Genomic DNA, 19,930 nt, shown 5'->3' on the forward strand with positions numbered 1-19,930 from the left:
AATAGTTGGGCACTTTAAAATAACTGTACTGTACTGGTTGTACTATGGGCCACAGGGTAGATGAGAGATGGTAGCAGGGTATGCTGATAAATATTTAACAACCAGCTCTCCAGGGGGAAAATGCATAACACACTTTTACGTTTAATCTGCATTATTACCATTTTCTCCACTACTTTTTAAAGTCTAGCCAATCAAAAGTAGAATAAATCAACCCTTGATTTGGGTCATTTGCTTATTTCTGAAGTGTAAATAAATGCTCATACTGAAAATTTAACAATCCCCTTCTGTGAGCTGGTTCCTGATCATTATTGGATGGTAGTAACAGTAATAACTAACATTTATTTAACACTTTAAGTTTTAAAAACTGCCTTTCTCATAATATTCCTTCCTCAACATTCTGCCTTAATAATTACAGCTGATGTTTACATAGTGCTTTAAGTTTGGCAAAGCCTTTTCACATGTGTGCTTTCATGTGGTTCTCACATAATAACAAGAGCTAGCAGCATTTACATAGCTTGTAAGGATCGCAGCACTTCACATATGTGTATGTATGTATGCATGTATGTATGTGTACATATGCATACATACATCTCTCTATATATCTATATCTATATCTTTCACTCCTCCCAGACATTCTGGGAGGTAGATGCTATTATTATCTCAATTTTACAGATGAGGAAACTGAGGCAGACAGAGGTTAAATGACTTGTTTAGAGTCACACAGCTAGTAAGTATCTGAGGCAGAAACTGAACTCTGGGTTTCCTGACTTCCAAATCCATCAGTCTATCCGTTCCACCATCTAGTTGCCTTAGCCACTCATTAATCTGTATTGTGAGATAATGCAAGTATTATGATTGTTCTTTTACAGATGGTCAAACCAAGAATCAAGGTGTTAAATGGGACCACACAACTATAAAGTGTAGGGATTGAAACTTGAACCTAGATTTTACAACTCCGATGCAGTTTTACTGCTTAGAAGAGTGTTGGGAAAATCCCGTAAATCCCGGGAGTGCCATCTTTGAAAAAGTCATCCTCTCCCCTTCCCATTCCCCTGGGTGGTAGCAGGGGAAAGTTGCTAGAAAGCAGTAGTAAGGAAGTAGCCTAGGGAGAGTTCTGTTTAGAAGTTGTACCGCGGCTACCAGGTTATGCTAATTATACTCTTCCCTGCCTTAGTAAACAAAGGTTATCCTGGGGACACAATTCGATCTTTTCCAATTATTCAGCACCATCATTATGGATGTTGGTGATTGTATGGGTACGGTGAGATCCAGGGATGCTTCAGGGGGCCATTGGATATCTCTTAATGTGGCAAAGTGATGATGCCCTTGTGGCTATGAGACATGTAGGACTTCGCTCCCCCGTTGCTAAATATGCTCTTCCTCTTGTCCATCTTTATTCTCATGTCTATCACTTCTTATGGCTATGTTCTTCCTTCTTTAGTGAACTTTTCCTCCCCCTGTCTTTTCTTTATCCTTCCGTTACTGTTCACATCTGCACAGTAAAAGATACCAGACAACCCTGGCGAAAGGAAACAGTGCCTGGTAGTGAGTGGAACCCTGGACTTGGAGTCAGAAAACCTAGGCTTGATGGAACTCTGGGCAACGCTTACTAGCTTTGTAAGTGTGGGCAGGCCACTTATGCCAGCTACTTACCTCTAGCAGGCTTAATTAATGTTTGTTGAATTGCACTGAAATGTTCCTGTTGTTGTTGGTCCTTTGTACTTGAAGAGGACCATGACATCAGGAAGGTGATGCCGTGTCTTGCAAGTGGATTGGATTTAAGTGAGGGAGGGCTGTGCAAAGTCAGCAGCATCACTTTCTCCTTCAGATCCAGAATTGCAAGCCTCTTTGAGCCTCAGTTTTCTCATCTGTAAAATGGTAATATTTTGATTAAAGGACAGGCTGGAGCTGAGCAGAGAACCTTCCAGACGGTAATGGAGATTGGGGGGGTGGGGGAGGGGCTTGCTGGGGTAGCTGAGCTTATAGTCTTTGCTCAGGACAATGAAAGACTGGATCATGGGATTTCTGTGGACAAAGTAGAGGAAGCTACTGGGAGCCTAGCATTTGAAGAACAGTTTAGTTTAGGATCAGAGGGTTTTAGAGCTGGAAGAGACGTTAGAGGTCATCCACCCTGCCTCACCCCATTTCAGAGATGAGGAAACTGACACCCCACAAAGTAAAATAACTAACCCAGTGTCACACAGGTAGAACACGGGCAATATGGATAATAATATTGGTACTCTCTCCCTCAAGGGGTTCTTATAAGTAAAAGTACTCTGTAAGCCTTAAAGGGCTTTATAAATGGGAGCTACTGTTATTATAGGGCAGCTGGGTGGTGAAATGGTCAAGAGCACCCAGGCCTGCAGTCAGGAAGACCTGAGTTCAAATCTGACCTCAGACACTTATTAACCTTGTGACCCAGAGTAAGTCACTTAACCCTGTTTGCCTCAGTTTCTTCATCTGTAAAATGAACTGGAGAAGGAAATAGCAAATCACTCCAGTATCTTTGCCAAGAATACCCCCAAGTGGAGTTTGTCAACCCAAAAAGAGTCAAACGTGACTGAACAACAATAACATACTGTTATTATAAGTGGGGCATCACAAAATTATTTATTGTCGTTTCTTTCCATGTGTGTTACATAATATTATTACCCAAGGGCATTGCTGGTTCAAGGCTCCTTTGTTTCTTCGTTTTTTTTTTTTTTGGTGAGGCAATCGGGGTTAAGTGACTTGCCCAGGGTCACACAGCTAGTAAGTGTCATGTGTCTGAGGCTAGATTTGAACTCAGGTCCTCCTGACTCCAAGGCCAGAGCTTTATCCACTGCGCCACCTAGCTACCCCTAGGGCTTCTTAGTTTTAAAAACATCTATTTTGAGGAAGAGAGGCAGCAAGACATACCAAGTCATTAAATTTAGAGTCAGGAAGTCCTGGATTCAAAAACTTTCAGGTCCTTACTACCTGTATGATCTTGGGAAGGTCATTTTGCCTTTCTGGGTCTCCCTTTCCTCATCTGTAAAATGAAGGAGCTGAACTAGATGGCCTTTAAATGTATGATCCTATGACCATATGTATCCTTGATATAGGATTCTTTTTCTTAGCTCTGGGTTATTTTTTTTTTGGGGGGGGGTGTTAAGTGACTTGGCTGGGGTCACACAGCTAGTGTCAAGTGTCTGAGGCTGGATTTGAACTCAGGTCCTCCTGACTCCAGTGCTGGTGCTTTACCCATTGCACCACCCAGCTGCCCCTGGTATGTTTTAGTAAACAAACAGGATCGGTACAGTTGTTCCATATCACACATTGGTCAGTTCATTGTTCCAACTTCAAGATAAAGTGAGGGTGAAGTTAAGGAGAAATTTCCATCTCACCAAATTCTCTTTTTCTGTCACACATACATATGTTGTCATTTCATTGATCTTGTTACAAAATGTCTCTCTTGTTCCCTTAGCCACCTCTGATTCCTTTCAGCTGTGAGCGGAGCTCAGTAACGTACTTATGCAGTACATTTTTGAAATTTTATTTATAGTTTCATGTTTTAACCAATATTGACTAGTTAATTATAACATATAATTTGTTTGTTTATTGTTGCCTTCTCTCCCCCATTAGAATGTAGATTCCTCGACAGTAGAATCAGCTTTATTTGTGTTTTTTTGTACTCACTAATGCCTTGGTCGTAATAGACACTTAGATAGTCAATACACATTTGTTAAATATACACTAAATAGCAGGCATTGTGCTAGGGATATTAAGACAAAAATAAAACAGTTCTTGCCCTCAAGGAGCTTACATTCTAATGGAAGAGTCAATATGTAAACGTGTAAGTATATATGTCTTTCAATATATGCATTTGTATATATACACATATGTATATAACATATGTATATAAATGTGTGTATATGCATATATATCATACATATATATGTACATATGCATAATATCTACAAAATGAACACAAGATTGTTATAGGCGGTGATGGCATTGAGGTGAGGAGCAAGCATGTAGGACACAGCCAGGGCAAAGGTATTGAGGCAGGAAATGGAGTGCAATATGTGAGAAACAGTAAATAGGCCAGGAGGGCTAGATGCTTATTGAATTGAATGAACCATAAAATATTACATTTATTTCTTGAGCTTCTTGGCTACTGAAGTTTTTAAAATAAATTATTCTAAAACATTCAAAATGACTGTTTCCTATCTCACCCCAACCCCTATTTTTCATTAAAGTAGCAAGCAACTTGTTTTGAGAAGAAGAAAAAAAAAGGAGTGAGCCATATAAATCTATTTAGAAGGCATCTGGAAGCCTAGTAGGCGATGGCCTTTGATCTCACTTTCTGGGAGGGACCAAAGGCACGAGATGAAAACTTTTACAGCAGTGAGGGAGAGTACAGGTCCAAGTGCCAGGACTTCCCAGAGTATTAAGAGAACCTTCTCATTATGGGAATTATGGAAAATGTCCTTCAGCGATTTCTTAACCCCTCAAATTCTCAAAATAGCTCCATGGATGACATTTAGTGCCTGGAGGAATGTTTCAGTATTTAGAAGCAGAGTGAGATTTGGATTGGCCCTTCTGGATATTTGTGGCTTAGTGAGTGTTTGTTGACGACTAAACCGTAAAACTTAAAAAGAAAAAGGTTAAATGAATAAAGTTTACCTGCTTTGGTAAGAAAAATAGTCAGTTATATTTCTATAGCTTGTATAGCTTTCTAAAAGTTTTTTTTAATGGATATTATTGCCTTGAATATTCACAACAATCACATAATAAAGGTAATATTATTATTTTACCTGCAAGGCAGGTAATATTCCTGTTTTACAGATGAAAAAACTGAGGCTCAGAGAAATCAAACTTGTCATAGGTTACTTAACTAGTTAGCTTGGCACGAAGCTTTCTGAAGCTTCTGAGAGTGGAAAGAACACTGGATTTGGAGTCAGAGGTCCAGGATTCAAATCCTGCTTCTTCATCTAATTACCAATGTGGCTTTGGGCAAATCAGTATGTCTGGACCTTAATTTCCTCTTCTGTAGAGTAAGAAAATTCGACTAGATGCCTTCTGAGGTCCCTTCTAGCTCCTCATTACTGATGCTACTGTGGAGAACACCACGTTAGCTGCTTAGGGAGATACAAAGGTTAGTTAAGGTGTCAGAGAGCTTATGGTCCAGTACAGGGGAATGATGCATTCATGTACTTCAATACATGAATGATCTGTGATTTCCCTGGACTGGGTTCCCCACAGCCCCTTGATTCTGCTCACTGGGGTCAGAATTGTTTCATTCTTTGCCTCGTTGTCTCCAGTGCCGAGCACAGTGCCTGGCACTGCTTAATCAGTGCATGCTTGTTGATTGATTCATGGATGAGGGCTTGTGAATTGCTATGGCCCAAAGTTTTAAATTTGGTGCCTCCTTTCTGGTGATAGATCTCCCCAAACTTAGCTAGGGCGCTCCTTGGACAGCGGATGCCGATTTGTTGCAGGACCTATACTTGTCAACTTTCCAGCTTTGTGGCACCTGCCAGGTCCTGTTCCCCGCAGGGGTAGCCTTAGAAAACTCAGGCCTGCCATCTTGCCATGGGGAGGTATTGGAGGGGGACTTCGCTGGAGGTGTACAGATAGACAGCCATTATGTAGAATTAGAAAGGTGAAAACCAAGTGCATTGTGAGGATTCGGGGAGGGGGTTGGGAGTGAGGGGAAGGTCATTATTGACTCCTGGGATCACAGAAGATTTCATGGAGAAGACAGCATCTGAGTTGAGCTTTAGAGGAAAGGTAAGAATCCAAGAAGGTGATGATTATTAATAGCAACTATAACAATAATAACGAATATTTGCATGGCTTTAAGGTTTGCAAAGTACTTTATATAACAACAACCATAATGAAGATGTAGAGTAGGGAGCTGGCTCTGGCTCTGACACACATTGGCTGTGTGACCCCAGTCAAATCATTTATTCTCAGTGTTCCAGGTAGCCGAGTCTCTAAGACTACAAGTCACAGAGAAGGCATCAGTCTATCTTGGGAGAAGGAATTTGCTCATAGGTGAGTTCTCCATACCAGTAAAATTACAAGTCCAATCTCTATCCAGTCCTAAAGATAGTTAACATTAATAGAACCCTTTAAAGCCTACAACAGCGCCTTCCCTCTGTATTATCGTAGATGTTGTTATTATCCCCATTTTACAGATGAGGAAACAGTGTCAGAGAAGTTAAATAACTTCCCCAGGGCCACACAGTGTCTGAGTCGGGATTCAAACTCAGGTCTTCCTGACTCTGAGGCTGGCACTCTACCCGCTCTGGCACTGAACTGCCTGTAAGATGAAAATGAAGGCCATTCCTGGCCTGGGGAATAGATTCAACAAAACTAAAGAGGCAATGAGTTTGGGCCACGTACAGGAGATGCCAAGTAGTCTCATTTGACTAGATTGTAGACCCTTTGGAAGGGAACACAGTGAAATATGACTGCAAAGATAAAGGGACACCAAATTGTAAAAGGCTTTGAATACTGAACAGTGGGATTTGACCTTTACTCTTTCAGTAGGCACTAGGGTGCCACAGCAGTTTTATGTTTCCAAGCTTCAGGTTCTAAGTCCTTTCCAATAAATGCACTGTACATTTTCTTCCAGTAGATAGATTTCTGTCTTTTATTCCCAGTCTCCATGTGCCTGGCCTTTAACTCCCAGTCACCTTGTAAAGACTAGTTTTTTAAATTTAATTTGCAATTTCATATTAGGGTTTTAAGTCCAAATCAATGGAGCTTCTCTGCGAGACTGGGTGTTTGATGGCATACTTTTATGTTTCTAAATGGCTATTGTAAAGCCTTTTAATCTTAGAAAAATGCCTCAGAGACACATAAAAACAGAAAGATTTAAAGTAATAGTGACTGTTGGGAACTCTGAAGTAGGAAAAATGTGCTGGATTTCTCAGTACAGTGTGTGAGGATAATTTCCATAGGAGTGTTCAAGATGAAGTACGTGCCTCTCGGTTATGAGTTGGTTCAAGAGATACTAAGAATGAAAAACCAGAGAGCCCCTGGCAAAAGCAGAGGAAAAATGAAGGTTTCATTCATTTCCCTTTAAGACATTTCTGCAGCTGAAAACTGTATTTGTGGAGGAATGACATTAAACTAACATGCTGCTTCTTATAGCTCTTTCATATTTGGGTTTCCTAAAAGACTTGGTAGCCCTTTGTTGAAGATTAAAACTGGGGTAGAGAGGTCTGAGCTCCACCAGAATCTTCCTTTTCTCTTGGATCTGCTTTGCAGATTTTCCTTCTCTCTCATGTTCTTTCTTTTCTTCCAAACAAAACCATTGCTTCTTGGCAGAATGTTGCCTCTCAGAGTTTCTTCCACTATAAATGCCCTCTTGTCCTTAACTTGCCTTTCTTGCCAGTTCTATTCTCTTCCCTTCTAGCCCACCCTTTAAGTGGCCATGTTGTAAGATAAGATGCATAGGTATTCAAGAGTGTTAATTCTGAGGCACTCATTCTAGATCAAGGGAGGTCAAGTGCCTATCAAAGGTGTTTACTTTCTTGGCCAAGGGTGGGGGACCTTTGGCCTCCCACAGGAACCTGTGGCAGGTCTACTCTGATCCCTAGCAGGTAGGGATGGTGTGATATTGCTCAGGCAGCCTCAGTGACTTACAGGGTATAATTTCCTTCTATTACTTTATCCCATTAAGAATGCTTTGAAGGTTTGATAAGAACAATTGATAAAGTATAAACATGGTTCATGTATTGTCAAAAGCTTAGGTTTGGACACCAAGTAGTTGGACTAGAGTTGGAAGTCTAGGACTGGTGATTCAGGTACACTGAAAGGATGGGGTACAGACTTAGGGTCTAAGTCAGAGGTTCTTAACTGGATTCACAAAATTGTTTTTTAAAAATATTTTGGGTATTTCAATAGAATTGGTTTCCTTAATAATCCTAAGTTTTTTTATTTTGTGCTTTTAAAAACATTATTCTGAGGAGTCCATGTGTGTTATCAGGGGTCTATGATACACAAAAAATTTCAGAGCCTTTGGTCTAAGCGCAGGTACAGACTTAGGAGCTCTTTGATCTAAGGTCTGGCAGGCAGGCTGAAGCAAGATTGGAACATTAGCTAGAGGGGAAGCTAGAACAGATGGGTCACAATTACTGTAAACTGATATTTGAGTCTAGAATGTGATATGTTAGTCTAGGCTGGGTCATGCTTTTGCCTGAAGAACCCCAGTATGACTGGAGAAGATCTAGACAAGTACATCTAGACAAGGCAGAGGGTCAAAGAACCAGGTGAACTTAGAAGGTCCAAATAGGCAAGTGAATCATTGTCAGAGAGAGCTGTCATCAGGCATTAGGGACCTATACACAGGCACCTGAACTCAGGGGGGATGTATTAGGGGCAAAGGCAAGAACCTGGCCACTACAAGACTGGGGTTCTGTGACATTCAGGGACAATGCATTCTATGCATTGTTGTAGTGAAGGCCAGGGTTTTCAACAGGTAGTTTTATTATTTGGGAAGGAGTAAAGCCTGCAGGTAATATGACTCATCTGGATTTCTTAGCTATTTAGGGTCTAAGAGAATCATACAGTTGGGTTGGTTTTTTTGGGGCGGGGGTTTGGGTAGTGGTGGTGGTATTTTCCGCCTCTTTTGGACAAATGGATGCCACAGATTTGTTCTCTTGGGACCAACAGTATTAACCAAAGTCACTCTTTCACATTTAATGCCCTTGGCAGGGAGAAGTATTTGTGTCAGGTTAGTAGTAATTACCTGATTGGGTCAGGCTCTGAGCAGGGACAGATTACTTTATGGCAGGTTTTTTTTTTCCTTTTGAAAGGGAAGGTAATGTCCCCTTAGCATTAGGCTTCTGAGTTCTGGGATTGCTCATAGGCACAATGAGTTCTCTTATTAGCTTCTGTCATCATATCTAAGGACTGGACGTCATTCGGACAAAGGATAAGATTAGGATTAGGAAACAGACCTGGAAGGAACCTTAGAGGGTATAGTTTCTTTAGCTTTATTTATTTATTTATGGTATAAGAACAGGGAACCATCATTGTGATTTATTCCTTCCTTTCCTTTGTTACTTTTTGGTCCTATTGGGGTCCAACACTATACTTAAGTGGTATAAATTATCTCTTGTCCCTCGTGACTACAGGCTTTGGTACGGGTTGTTCCTTATGCCTGGAATGCACTCCATCCTTACGTTTACCTCTTAGAAGCCCTAGATTCCTGCCAAGCAGAGTTTGTACCACTCACCTTTCACACAAGGTCTTTCCTGATTCCCTCATGCTTCTCTACTCCAAAGTAACCTTGTATTTATTTTGAAAATGCTTATATGGGGTTTCCAAAAAGTCTTGGTGCAGTTTAAAACCCATCAATGTCTTCTGTTTCTTTCATCATTATAGTTATCCCAAGTATCCCTTTCCTCCCCCTTTCAGAGAGCCATCCCATATAAGAAATAGTATTTTGTAGAGAGGGAAAAAAGTCAGCACAACTGATCAAATCATTAAAAAAGGCCAAAAACATGCATCATGTAACACTTGTGGTCTTTCCACTTCCATGAAGGGGTGGGTTGGGACTGTCCTCTCATTGCTCTTCATTTGAGTTATGCTTGATCTTTATAATTTTGTTACATTTGCTTTTGATTTTTTTTAGTGTGTGATTGTTCTTTCCATTTATATCCTTGTGGTCACACTGTATATGTTTTCTAGTCTCTGCTTCCTTCACTCTCCATCAGTTCTTATAGTTCTCTCCACGCTTCTCTGGATCCATCACTTAGTGAAGTTTTAGCTTTAATGAGTTTTAATAGCAAAAATACTCATTAAGACTTTTGGGATGCCTTGTTTACATACATATCCCCCCCCCCCAAATAGGAATAAAATTCTAGAAGGCTGGGGTTGTTTACTTTTTTTCTTCCTCCCCATTATCTTGTACAGGGCTCAGCACATTGTAGACACTAAGTTGATTCACTAATTGATCATGTACTTTATGTATCATGGTCTGGTGTGATGGAGAGAGCTCTGACCAGGGAAGGGGAAGCCCTGATGAGAGTCAGCTTTACCACAAATGAACTCTGTGACCTTGGGCACACTCCCATTTTGCTGCCTCCCAAGTAAAATGAAGGGGTTTTAATTAGATCACAGACTCAGCAAAGACCTCTAAAGTCCCTTCCAGCTCCATCATTTTGTGACTCAGTAAATCTGTGACTCAGGGGCCTTTCATAAAAGTGCTGGGGTGTTTCCTATATGTGGCCTCAAGCAAATGTCACTGGGTAAAGCTGAAATAGTTGAATTTTTTTTTTCATGCATTCAGAGGTCATCTCAGTAGGCTTTGGCACCATGAAAGTGGTTTCTGGCTTCTCTGTAGCTGGCATTCCTGTCTTCATAGCAGGGTCTGGTATTCCTTTATCAAGTTGCATCAGTGTAGATATCCTGGGATACTCAAACTTGGAATCTATAGCTCAGGAACAGTGGCTTTTGGTTAATACAGGAGGAGGAGGAGGAGGGGGATGTGACTTGCTGCCCAGAGGTCTTAATTGCTTCATCTCTGGAATTCCTGATCGGTGAATGCCTCAGAGTGAGGCTAGCTGCTCTATCCATGCTTCCTTTGTTCCCCCCACCATCTTCTTTCTGTCCACTTTCCCACCAGATGTGGTTTCCCTCCCCCAGATGCTGCTTTCCAGTTCTGAAACCAAAACCAAGTCAGTACTACCTTTACTCCTGGAAAGGAAGGAAGGAAACAAACATTTATTAGGCACCTATTATGTGCAAGGCACTGAGCTAAAGACTTTACAAATATTATTTCATTTGATCCTTACAACAGCCCTGGGAGGTAGAAGCTATTATTATCCCCATTTTGCTGATGAGGAAACTGAAATCTATCTATCTATCTATTGATCGATCATAGAAAATAAATACAGTATGAATAATGGCTTGGAAAAGGGAATGATTAAACATTTTCATAACTGGGTCACATATCTTTTACTTTTCTCCCTTGTATCAGACCCCCTATTATTCATGGGAGATAGAAAGACTTTTCAGTCTCCTTTGCTGGATCTATATTCACGCCACACCTATTAGCTTTAGGTATCTTCCAAGGCTTTGTCCTAGGTCCTCTTCTCTTCTTTTTCTATGCTATCTCATTTGTTGACCTCAGTTGCCATAGATTCAATTATTATCTCTATGCAGATGATTCCCAGCTCTATATTTACAATTCTGCATCATTAGCTGCCTTTTAGACATCTTGGAATCTTTTCCCCCAAACCATCCCCTCTTGTAAACATTTCTAGTACTGTCTAAGACACCACCACTCTCCCTGTCATTCTGGTTTACAGCCTGTGTCATTCTTGACTTGACACTCAGACTCACCCCACATATCTAATCTGTTGTCAAGTCTTGCCATTTCTACCTTTACAGCATCTTGCATATCTTTTCTCCATTCATAGAGCCAACACCTTGGCTCCGGCCCTCATCACTATTGCAATAGCCGTCTACATCGTTCTTCTGTCAGAAGTCTCTCTCTGCTCTAATCCATCTTTCACTTAACTGCCAAAGCAATTGTTAGGAATTATTTTGCCCAAATATATGATAGTAAAATTGACCATCTAAATGAAATAGATGAATATTTACAAAAATGTAAACTGCCCATATTAACAGAAGATAAAATAGAATACTTAAAAAACCCTATCTTAGAAAAAGAAATTGAACAAACCATCAATGAACTCCATTAGAAAAAATCCCCAGGACTAGATGAATTCACAAGCTAATACTATGAAACATTTAAGGAACAATTAATCTCAATACTGTATAAACTATTTGAAAAAAATAGGTAAAGGAAGAGTCCTACCAAATTTCTTTTATGACACAAATATGGTTTTGATAACTAAACCAGGAAGAGCAAAAAAAAAAAAAAAGAAAACTATAGACCAGTTTCCTTATGAATTTCAATATGAACATCTTAAATAAAATGCTAGCAAGGAGATTATAGTAATATATCACAAAGATCATACACTATGACTGGTAATGCAAGGCTGGTTCAACATTAGGAAAACTATTGGTATCATTGACCATATGAGTTAACAATAAAAATCATATGATTATATCAATAGATACAGAAAAAGCCTTTGACAAGTATAACACCCATTCCTATTAAAAAACACTAGAAAGCATAGGAGTCAATGGAGACTTTCTTAAAATGAGAAGTAGTATCTTTCTAAAACCACCAGCAAGCATTGTCTGTAATGGGAATAAACTTGAAGCCTTCTCAATAAGATCAGCAGTAGAGCAAGGATGTCTATTAGCACCACTATTATTCAGTGTTGTACTAGAAATGCTAGCTATAGCAATAAGAAAAGAAAAAGAAATAGAAGGAATAAATATAGGCAGTGAAGAAACAAAACTATCACTCTTTGCAGATGATATGATGGTATACTTAGAGAACTCTAGAGAATCAACTAAAAAAACTAGTTAAAATCTTGAACAACTTTTGCAAAGTAGTAAGATATAAAATAAAACCATGCAAATCATCAGCATTTCTATATAATACCAACAAAACACAGCAGGAAAAGATAGAGAAATTCCATTTAAAATAACTGTTGACAATATAAAATACTTGGGACTCTACCTGCCAAGACAAATCCAGGGATTATTTGAACATGATTTCAAAACACTTTTCACACAAATAAAAACAAATCTAAACAATTGGAGAAATAGTCGTTGTCCATGGGTAGGTTGAGCGAATATAATAAATATAATAAAAATGATAATTCTACCTAAGTTATTACTCATTCAGTGTCATAACAATCAAACTACCAAAAAGTATTTTATAGAGCTAGAAAAAATAGTAACAAAATTCATCTCGAAGAACAAAAGAGCAAAAATATCAAGGCAATCAATGAAAAAAAATGTTAAGGAAGGCAGACTAGCGGTTCCAGATTTCAAACTATATTACGAAGTGATAACCATTAAAAGAGGAAGCCAGGTCATGCAGTGGCTAGAGTCCGGGGCTTGGAATGAGGAAGACTCAAATTCTGCCTCTGACACTGAGCTTTGTGACTCTGGGCAAGTCACTTAACTCTGCCTCAGTTCCTCATCTGTAAAATGAGCTGGGAAAGGAACTGGCAAACCACTCCAGTATCTTTGCCAAGAAAATCCTAAATGAGGTCATAAAGAGTTGGGCACTGAAAAATGATTGAATCATAATCATCAAAACAATCTGGTACCAGCTAAGAAATAGAGTGGTGGATCAGTGGAAAATATTAGGTACAAGTAATGACACCATAAATGACCATAGTAATCCAGTGTTAGATAAACCCAAAGAGCCAAGCTTTGGGGGTAAGAACTCACCATTTGGCAAAAATTACTAGGAAAGCTGGAAAGTAGTTTGGCAGAAACTAGGCATAAACCAACACCTCACACTGTATACCAAGATAAGGTCAAAATGGATTCATGTTTTAGACATAAAAGGTGATATCGTAAGTAAATTAGGAGAGCATGGAAAAATGTACCTGTCAGAACTATGGATAAGAGAAGAGTTTATAACCAAACAAGAGATAGAACAGATTACAGGAAGTAAAATAGATAATTTTGATTACCTGAAATTAAAAAGCTTTTGCACAAACAAAACTAATGCAATCAAAATTAGAAGGAAAACAGGAAACTGGAGAAAAAATTCGCAAGTTCCTCTAATAAAGGCCTCATTTCTCAAACATAGGGAACTAAGAGCTATTTCTCAACTGATAAATGGTCAAAGAATATGAATAGGCAGCTTTCAGAAGAAGAAATCAAAACATAGTTACATGAAAAAAATGCTTAAATCACTGCTGATTAGAAAAATGCAAATTAAAACAACTCTGAGGTATCACCTCATACTTATCAGATTGGCTAACATGACACAAAAGGAAAATAACAAATAAATGTTTGAGGGGATGTGGGGAAAATTGGGTCACTAATTCACTGCTAGTGCAGTCGTGAACTAAGTCCAATTTTTCTGGATAACAATTTGGAACTATGCCCAAAGGGCTATAAAACTGTATATATCCTTTGACCCAGCAATACTATTACTAGGTCTGTATCCCAGAGAGATCAAAGAAAAGGGAAAAGGACCTATTTATACAAAATATTTATAGCAGCTCTTTTTGTGGTGGCAAAGAATTAGAAATTGAGGGGAAAGTTAGGGAAAGGCTGAACAAGTTATGGTATATGATTGTGATGTAATACTATTGTGCTCTAAGAAATAATGAGCAGGATGGCTTCAGAAAAACCTGGGAAAACTTATATGAACTCATGCAGAGTGAAGTGAGCAGAAACAGGAGAACATTGTACATGGTAACAGCAATATTGTAAGGATGGTCAACTGTGAAAGACTTAGTTATTCTGACCAAGTCAATGATCCAAGACAATTCCAAAGGACCCATGGTGAAAAATGATAGTTACTTCCAGAGAGAGAACTGATGAATTGTGAATGCAGATTGAAGCGTGCTTTTAAAAATTTTCTTCATCTTTATTATTTTATTTTGTGTTTTCTTTTATAACATGGCTAATATGAAAATATGTTTTGCATGACCTCATATGTATAATCAAAATCAAATTGCTTGTCTTCTCGAGGAAGAGAGAATGGCAAGAGGGAGGGAGAGGATTTAGAACTCAAAATTTTAAAAAATGATTGTTTAAAATATTTTACATGTAATAGAGAAATGTTTAACAGAATAAATAATAACAATTTTTTGAAAAAGGGTTATTCCCTAGTTGCAGATGGTTCATTTAGGAGGCAGGTCGAGATCTAAGTGGATAGACTAGGAAGGAGTTTGTGTCGAGAGCCTAATCTCTCTGTCATTAGGCAGACAACATAGTTTTGTTGTGGTCTTCATTATCTGAGAAGGTTTAGCGTTTTTCTTAGCCATCTATGTCTTTTAAAAAAAATTCTACATTTCAAAAATGTAAGAAGCAACATAAAGGAATGAAATTATATAGAACTCATTACTCCTGTGCATGTAGGAGCAGTTTGCTAAATTGTAGAATTTGTTTTTTCCTTTATTTAAACTTGTCACTCTGACCATTGAAATGGGAAATTAAAAAAAAAAAGCTGTTTATCCTTTTTAACTTTTGTCTTTTACTTGTGTCATTCATGAGACAAAAGGACATTTTTCTTTTCTACTTGTTCTTTCAGGTAATTGGGGTGGGGTAGATTGAGGCGTTTGCTTGTTTAGAGACCAGAGTCCTGACCAGTAAGAGAATCTGTATGGTTCAAACTGAGTGGACCTAAGTCTTGGTGATGAAACCAAAAAAAGGAGAATACAATTGAGTTTGCTTTTTCAGAGATCTAGTTACTCTGCTTCACAAGAAATGTTTTGTTGCTGTTGGCGAACTTATAACATAATTTAGCAGCAATATCGTAAGGGGTGGTAGTGAGATGGAAGGAGAGGAACACTGGATTAGGAATCTGGAAACTGGGTTCTAGTCCAGGCTCTTTTATGAAATGGCTCCTTGACGTTGGTTCAATAACTTAGCATCTATGGACTTCAGTTTCTTCAATTGTAAAGGAAGAAGAGTAGCTGAGATGCTCTCCAAGGTCACTACCAGCTCTACCATTTTTCAGTTTGATAATGTCCAATGCCTGTTGACATTAAAATCCTAAACCAAACTGGCTCATCTCATTCTTAAAATCCAGCTCTTAACTATAGTTAATACAGAGGAGATGTTTATTTTCTCCCTTTTCCACATAGGGAAATTGAGGCATAGGGAAATGATGTGACTTATACAAATAACCAAGAATAAAACTCAAAATACCTGCTCCAGAAAGTACTTACGTATTGAATAGGATTTATAAAATCAATATTGATATACTTTGATGGGCAAATACCACTGTGGTTAAAACTCATCATGTATTCCTTTTCCTAGGTCCCTGGCTAACTGGACCTTGATATGTTTATTTCTAAAAGGAGGAAGATTGCTAATGTTAGATGATCTTTCAGGCTCTTTTTTTTTTTTTGCTCTAAATCTTGTGATTCTATGAAGGTTTACAGACTGCATTGCTCACAATGTCCCTAAGAGGCAGCTAATATATTACTCTCTCCGTTTGACAGAGGCAGCTGAAGTTTGGCTTATAACTAATAATGCACAAATTATTACCTTTACATCTCATTTATGATAATTACAACACAATCTCAATTTGTGAAATGGATACTCAATAAAAATAGTAAGTGAAAATTACTTGAAAGGAACTGAGGCAATGGGGTCAATGTTTCCCACTTCTCCACCTTTTCTCACATCTTGCTCTCTTCCCCCATGTCTTTGCCCACTGAAATCAGCATCCTTCAAGGTTCGGCTCAAATGCCACTTGCTTCACGAAGCCTTCCCATCCCTTATACAGAAATATCATATCCTTTGAACAAATAATTCACATTTCCCGTATGGCACACATTACATTCCCCTTTGTTTTCTGTGTATTTATCTGATTTATTTTACTATATTATCAATGCTTCCTCATCTTAGAGGAGAATGCTTTGTCCTTTACCTTAATGGTGTGTATGAACAGTAGGAGGATTGTACACCATAAAATTATCTATGAGGTTATCTTCAAGAAGACCAGGGAAAGGGATATGAACAGAATCTAGTTCATTATTTCAGATCATGTGAATGTTTTTAAGTGGTCCAAGGTAAGAACCCTCAATTACATTTTGCTATTCAAATGTGAAAATTTTTATAAAAATTTCATTATAGGAAAACTAAACCGATGAAAGAGAACTTTTAATTAAGAGGATCCATCAGTTGATCTATGAGCATTAATTAATGTCGATTGTATTCCAGGCACCATAAATATATGTCTCATTCTGCAGCTTGAATCCATCACCTCTCTGTCAAGAGGTGGGTAGCAAAGATTGTCATCCTCTGGAATCATTCATTGCATTAATCTGAAAGTTCTAAAGTTTTTTGACGTTATTTGTCTTTAAAAATGTCATTATTGTCAACAAGTATTTATTAGCGTTTGTTACATGTCAGACACTGTGCTCTCGATGTACCTGTTCTTGTATAAATTGTTCTCCTGGTTCTGCTTCACTCTGCCCGAGATCATAACATCTTCTGAAGTTTCTCTGAGCTTACCCCTTTTCATTTTTTCTCATGACCCAATAATATTCTGATACATCTATAATGCTAAGATTTATTCACCCATTCTCCAATTGGTAGGCACCTCTTTAGTTTTCAGTTCTTTGCCACTACACAAAGGGCTGCTATCAGTTTTTTGCAATCTGAGCCCTTTCACTCTTTCTTTGATCTCTTTGGGTTATAGTCCTTGCAGTAGTATCCCTGGGACAAATGGTATATAGACTTTTGAGGGGGGATAGTTAGAAATTTCTTTCTAGAATAGCTAAACCAATGCACTTCACCAATACTGCATTAATATATTTGTTTTTCTTCTTCCTTTCCAACACTTATCTTCCATTATTGTCACCTTTGTCTATCCATCTAAAGCCTCCTCCACCCGGCCTCCATGTTTCTTCCTAGAAGTAGTGATCCTGCCTCTCTGGGTACTGCTGGGTGGGAGGGAACCAGCCAGGACCTGCCAATGTTGTCCCTACCAGACCACTCCCTCTTTTGAGTCAGTGGCTTGGCCTCATGGCCCACCTCACTGGGATCCCTGTCCAGCATTCTCTGCTCTTCCTTTTGGATACCTTGCCTTTCTGTCTATCTGCCTGGTTGGGCAGAACTAAGGATCACTTCAATCACGTTCTTCACCTGTTTTGAACCTTCAGGAGGAGTAAATTGCCCGCTCCTGCTCCTTCTTTTCTTCTCTAGACCTTCCAGCCTGGGGCGGAGGCCTTGTGTGCCGGGACCTTCTGCTTATCCTCATAAATGAGGTAGGCTGGCCTGGACAGTGGACGGTAATGGCTCTTCCTGGTTGCCATGATGGACTCTGGGGAGGGTCTATATGCTTAGTTTTTGGAGAAGCTCTATTTTCTGAGCTTCGACGAGGACGGGGCCTGTGCTGCCTGAGTCACTGCAGTCTGTGAGTACTTCTCTGCTGAGGTCATCTTGCTGACTGCCTGCTTCTCTCACTGCCAGCCCTGAGTGATGTCACCCTCTCTGCTCTCAGGGAACTACTTCCATCAGACATTCCCTTAGGCCCTAGGTTTGAGCAGGGCTTCTTGGGCTTGTCTAGCCTGCACATAACTGCTGGACTTCATCACCCTGTTCCCGGCAGGGTTTCTCCTGCAGTGGGTTGCAACCAGGCAAGGGGTCTCCCTTTTCCCTTCTCCACCCAGGCACTTAGTCTTGGCAGACCTGCTGTGGAAACTCCTTTGGGAGACTGAGACCTCCAGTCAATCTACCTAGCCTTGGGGCCTTGTTTTAGTGTACCAGATTTACTGGTCCTGCTGGGCCAGATGGTGAGTTCTCCCACAGATTTTTGTCAATGTGGGGCCTTTTTGGAGGGTCTAGAACCTCAACCCACGATGGGTGGGAGAGAAGGCAGCCTATGAATGAATGCATTCAGGAGGACCAAGGTTCAAATCCCACTTGACTTGTTTGACCTTGGTTAAATTCCTTCACCTCTCCTTGGCCCAGTTTTGTTGTCTTTGAAATGAGGGGTTCAGATTAGTTGACCTCTGAGGTTCCTTTCTATGTGCCATTCTGTGATTCTATGAGATGGAATGCAAAGTTTAGGGAACAGATAATCAGTCATTTTGTTTGTAGGACCTGTGAAGGGGAGTTCATGGGAAGTAAGTCTAGAAAGGTAGGTGTGAGCCAGTTTGTGGAAAGCTTTAAAAGTCAAACAGAAGAATTTCTGTTTTATCCTAGAGGGAATAGAGAGTCATTCAATGTAAGCAAGGGTGCGAGAGGAAAAGGTAAAATATATTTGATGACTAGTGGGACAGAAGGCAGGCTGGGTAAATTGCCATTAGATCATGGAGTATTTTAAATTCAACAAACAACAAACATCTGTTAAATGCCTACTATGTGCTAGGCAGTCTGCTCGATGGTGGGGAGGGGTGAATAAAACCAAAGACAAAACATTATAAACTTTCTGACAGCAGGGGCTAATTTAATTGGGAAACTAAGACAGACATACATAGAAAAATGAGACAAAGTAGATTATATAATTACACTTATATTAATTTATATTATATATGTAATATATATTATATATAATTTAGAATTATATAATTACATTTGAGGGGTATGATTTCATATGTGGGAAGGACTTGGAGAGATCAGAGAAAATATAGTGTCTGAGCTGGGTCCTGAGGAATGCATAGGAGGTAGAGATGAAGGGGACAGAGATTACTGGGAATACTGAGCAAATGCTTAGGGAAGGGGCAAGAACTTTAGATGCGTTTGGGGGATAGTGAGCCTCCCAGTTCATCTGGAGTACAAAAATGTTAGAGGAAGTTCAAGTTCAAGTTGGAAAGGCAGATTGGTGAGGAGGGGGAGGGATATCACTGAGCACCTTGAGTAACAGAATAAAGACTCTGGAATTTATTGGATGGCACTGGAGATCCCTTGAAGGTTATTGAGCAATGGAGTGATGTGCTTAGAGCTCTGCATTAGGAAGATTTATCTGGCAATGACCCCTTTGGAGACTGTTGCTGTGATCCAGACATGAGATAATGAAGACTGGAACTAGGATGGTGGGAGTGGGAATGGATTCTTGAAATGAAATGGTCCTCCTGTCTATTCTAGCTCCTGCAGAGTAACTATTGGGTTCATTTATTCCTCTGCACACATGTGATTCTGGAGATTTTAAATTTGTTTTTTATTATTCTTTTGCTTACTACATTAGAATACATGCTACTTGAAGGTTTTTGTCCTGTGTACTCCTAGCCCTTACTGCACAGTGTCTAGCACATGATTAGTACATAATAAATGCTTGTTAATCATTGACTGACTGCTACTTGTTCACCTATCAGAGGGACTATTACACCTGGGGATGTGAAACCAAGTGAGTGAATACTTAAGCGAAGATGGGATACTTCCT

General features: G+C 39.4%; 1 protein-coding gene across 3 annotated transcripts in view; it reads left to right on the forward strand.

Annotated features, from left to right (window-relative positions):
* PDE8A (phosphodiesterase 8A) overlaps positions 1-19,930 on the forward strand; it is a 262,392-nt gene that overhangs the window by 37,955 nt on the left and 204,507 nt on the right. The window contains exon 1 of one of the 3 annotated variants that reach the window (XM_027852082.1): positions 6,002-6,021. The exons of the other annotated variants lie outside the window; for them this stretch is intronic. The gene's annotated coding sequence lies outside the window, so the exon portion shown is untranslated. Of the gene's footprint in view, positions 1-6,001; positions 6,022-19,930 lie in introns of those variants that run through there. 3 annotated transcript variants of the gene reach the window in all.

Source organism: Vombatus ursinus, unplaced genomic scaffold (assembly GCF_900497805.2).
Source record: "Vombatus ursinus unplaced genomic scaffold, bare-nosed wombat genome assembly UNPS02009205.1, whole genome shotgun sequence".
Taxonomy (NCBI): Eukaryota; Metazoa; Chordata; class Mammalia; order Diprotodontia; family Vombatidae; genus Vombatus; species Vombatus ursinus.